We start from the raw sequence: 4,756 nt of genomic DNA on the forward strand, positions 1-4,756 counted from the left end.
GCAATATTCAAAATGGCATTGTATTTCTGTATTTAAATTTACATTTTCCATTACCCATACGTGCAAAGTTTGGTGCAAAAGTAAAATGAAAATAAAATTTTATAATTTACATTTGCCATTTCCAACAGTAGTCTTAATATGTAAATTGCATAATAATTTTAATGCTTTATAAGTTGCGAAATTAAAATGTATAACCCACATTAATTTGATGTGTAACATGTCCAAGCAGAAATGGTAGCAAAATGATAATTTAAATGCTATTTTTCCTAAATGCATCTAGACCAACAGTTAGGACACTTAGAATTGCATTTTCATCATGATGCCGTGGGATATTTGTAGCAAAATTCAGTGCGGCTTTGAAAATGCATTCCGAGCTGACCATGCCCACCCTTCGTCAATCATAGTTTCAAGGCAGGGATTGGCCGAAGCACGTTACATTTGGATCGTTTGAAACATGGCGACTGGAGATCTGATAAGATCGTTGAATTTACTGGCAGATGAAGTGGAGCGTGATTAGAGAAATATATGGCACGTACTCCGTGCTAAAAACAAAAGTTCGAACGACCGACCGACCGATCGAACGTCAAACTGAACGTCTTGAGATTTGAGCGTCTTACACTGCGGGTGACCCACGTGACGACCAGACGTGAAGTCAGCGTCTTGAAATTAGCTGGTTTTTAAACATTTAAGGAGCCAAGCTGCTGTGTAAAGACTATAAAATGGATATTACAAATAAAGATATTTTATCAATATTATTTAATGATAGAACTTTAGTAATTAGAATTAAAACTTGATAACCATGTATGAATGCATATTAGTCATTTTAACTGAACTTCGGACTGGTGGTGGTGCTTTTTTGGTCATTCATTGTTTCTGTAAAAAAATTAATTGGGGAAAAACTAACAAAGATACTGATAAGATAATAATGATACGAATTCTACTAATAAGAACAATATAAAACGCACCAAGGATTAATGAGCTACTGGATTCATGAATATTAATCAGGTTGTGTGCGTTCGCTCGAACTGATTTGCTGAAATCAAAACAGGGACGATAATAGGTGAGCACCAGCCAATGAGATTGCCATTTGTGCATTAGTTCCACCCACTACCGGAGAAAGCGGTAGTTCTTAAAAGCTGAAGAATTCCAAAGGAACTCCGCTATTTTGACAGCAAAATACAACAAAGAATATCGTTTACATGTAGCGCGCATGTAATGTAATGTAAGTGATTTATTCGCAATGTAGAGGGTTGTGGTAGAACTTACTTTCCTACAAAATTCCATTGACTTTATCTGAGCAATGAAGGCCGTAATACTTAATTCTGTCCACTAGAGGAGGAACAGAACAAGAAATCTTTCAGTCTAGGCTACTCTTTCTCCGTTTACATCAGTTTAAATGACAAATAAATGCATGAATTACATTTGTACTGCCATGAATAGGCCATATCAGTGTACAAGAACAAGTTTCACACTTCAAGCTGTAAAACTACTTAAAGCTTTCCATTCGGGTTTCCTCAAGCCTACTTCAAAATTTGTTCACAGACTTCACTCTCTAGTTTCTTTTAAGATGTTGTTTATTCACACGGTTTTATGCATTTAATTTTATGCATCCAGCTGGGACTTTTATTTGTCATGAGCTCATTTTAAGATGTACAGGTGTTGATAAATCACATTCAATTAATGTGAAGAGCTAATGTCACTGTTCTCAGTCCTGCTCCTGGAGGGCTAATGTCTGTTTTTACGCTAAATTTGTTTTCCTTTCCTTTCATAAAGTACAGAGGTTGTCGGCTCTTGTGCAAAATAATACGAGTGGTCCTCCATTTGTTCAAATACTTCTTACACTTCTACGAACGACCTCTGCTTCTAATTAACCACACGACGACTACTAATTTGTGCATATTCAACATAGCGCCGATGCAAGCTGCCTCTAAAAACACAAGGAAGAAACGAAGAAAAACAACAGTGACGAAACACACTCTTGTAGAGTAGTTTGTCCGTTTAGGGCTACTGTAGAAACATGGCAGCGCAAAACGGCGACTTAACCATAGAGGGGGACCCGCAGTGTACGTAGATAGAAATTGCTTATTCTAAGGTAATTAAAATATAACTGAATTTTGTAAGGTATTTATACACCACTGAAAACATAGTTTAGTATGTTACATTGCATTTCTGTAAACAGATTCTCAAAAATATTACACATTGCACCTTTAAATGCGGCATCCAGAACAGGTCTACAATCTCCTATTTACTTTGCATCTGCTACAATGCAAAACAACACGCATTTCTCAACATCAATGTTAACAAATGAGAGTTCACATCGGAAACATGAGCAGCATCACATTTCCAATGCATACACTCTTATTTACATTGTCAACACATTTGTTGTTCATCCTGCACTACTCACAGATACCCACTGTTGTTGCACTTGTGAGCGATCTCTAAACGGTCAGGACGCTGCGCTTGACTTGCGCTTTTTTCACATTAGGCATGGGACGATAACCGGTTTCAAGGTATACCACGGTTTGGAAAAGTAACGGTTTCAAAACCACAAAATTTTTCCGTTATACCTTTCCTGTGGTATGCAGTTTTTTTTACGTGTCATCAAAGACAAAGTGCAGGACTCCCTCACTTGTGTGCAGCGAAGAGCGTAACGAGTCACACGACCCCTCCCCCTCCCCCTCAGGTTGGTGCGAGCCGTCAGTGAGAGTCAGCTGTGTGTGGGAACTTTTTCCACCGTCGAAGATGATGTCTGCCGTATGGGAATTTTAGCGCCGATTGCTAAGTAAACACCGTTTGAGTGTTGTACAGAGAGAGACCATGTGTGTGTGTGTGTGTGTGTGAGACACTCGCACTCTCTCTTTCCTTATGTGTATGTGCACACATCCTTGTACCTCACCGCTCCAAACTTAATCCAGGAAAGGTAAACATTCCTGCATCATAACTTGGGACTGAAAGAGGAATGCGTAGAAAGTGAGCATGTCTTCAAAAACCTTGTTGGGCTGCAGGTTTAGGTTGAGTCTTGTTGAGCTTTTTTTAAATTTATTTTTTACAGAAATTATGTTTTGATTTATGTTTTTGATTATTGAGCTGCAGGTTTAGGCTCGCTTAAGTGACTGCATTTTTGTTTTCCATTTAAAAGGATTTTTATTTTATTTTTTTACAGAAAATAACTTATGCTCTAATTATTGTTGAGCTGCAGGTTTAGGCTCACTTAAGTGGCTGCACTTAATTTAATTAAGGAGAATTCAATTATTTATTTTAATTATTTAGCCTGACATGTTTACTGTTCCAAAATGTTTTGTTTCTTAAAAATAAAATGTATTGTGTTCAGTGGGAAAACAAAAGTTGTTTTTTACCCAGACATTTAAAAAATAACATATTTTAGAGCTGTAATCACAATACCGTGATATTTTTATCTAAGGTTATCATACTGTCAGAATCTCATACCGGCCCATGCCTACATCACATTATTTACAGTGATTTTTGCAAGGCCATTCGGTGTAGAGCAGAAATTACACACTTTAAAGAAAAATGTAAAGCATGATTTAACTTCAGCGTAGCGATTATTAAGTGAGCTGCTGAATTACAATCATTGGCCTCAACTGGTTAAGTCTTTTGATGTTTGTAATACTGTTTTGGCTTAAAGGCTTCAGCAGTACAAGCTTTCCAGCAATAACTCTCCTTCCGAACAAGGTTCATCAAGTGCTCATCAAACATTAGACAGAACTGCCCGTTTACTTATATCATAACCTTTCTTGACACAGTTTCTTCTTCATAGCTGTCACTCTTTAAATAAGTGAATGGAGAAATTCTGGTGCACCCAAGATTACCCAGAGACCCCCAGTGCTATGCGAACCATGAAGAATACACAAGGATGGTCACGCAATTATGAACCCCTCCTCCACTCCCCAGTTGTGAGGCTTTATGAAATATTAAAGCCAACTAGCTGTCGCAGGATGCTCCCTGAGGCACAGGCAGTCGTGCTTTTTATTAGTGCACTGAACTACAATTGATGTCAAGTTTCACAGGGTGTAATAATTTTATTTGATCGCATATTGATATCTACCCATTTCACAGCAAACACTTACCATATTTTCAGGAATATAAGTCACTTTTTTAAAATCATCTGAAACATTCTGCAACTTGTATTCCAAAGTGGCTTATATAACGCAATTAACGCCAATCATGCAAAGCATGCACAAAGTGAAGCCATTAGGACTCATGCCGAATGAGAGACGTAGGTGAGCCCACATTTATTTGTATACAGGTGCATCTCAATAAATTAGAATGTCATGGAAAAGTTCATTTATTTCAGTAATTCAACTCAAATTGTGAAACTAGTGTATTAAATAAATTCAATGCACACAGACTGAAGTAGTTTAAGTCTCTGGTTCTTTTAATTGTGATGATTTTGGCTCACATTTAACAAAAACCCACCAATTCACTATCTCAACAAATTAGAATATGGTGACATGCCAATCAGCTACATCAACTCAAAACACCTGCAAAGGTTTCCTGAGCCTTCAAAATGGTCTCTCAGTTTGGTTCACTAGGCTACACAATCATGGGGAAGACTGCTGATCTGACAGTTGTCCAGAAGACAATCATTGACACCCTTCACAAGGAAGGTAAGCCACAAACATTCATTGCCAAAGAATTTGAGTGAACTTCACAAGGAATGGACTGAGGCTGGGGTCAAGGCATCAAAGATCCACCACACACAGACGTGTCAAGGAATTTCGCTACAGTTGTCGTA

General features: G+C 37.7%; 1 protein-coding gene across 2 annotated transcripts in view; it reads right to left on the bottom strand.

Moving 5' to 3' along the window:
• Nucleotides 1-4,756, bottom strand: part of LOC107587218 (lissencephaly-1 homolog B-like) — a 43,217-nt gene that overhangs the window by 21,617 nt on the left and 16,844 nt on the right. The gene's annotated exons all lie outside the window — the stretch shown is intronic.

Source organism: Sinocyclocheilus grahami, unplaced genomic scaffold, assembly GCF_001515645.1.
Source record: "Sinocyclocheilus grahami isolate Dianchi unplaced genomic scaffold, SAMN03320097.WGS_v1.1 scaffold91.1, whole genome shotgun sequence".
Classification (NCBI taxonomy): domain Eukaryota; kingdom Metazoa; phylum Chordata; class Actinopteri; order Cypriniformes; family Cyprinidae; genus Sinocyclocheilus; species Sinocyclocheilus grahami.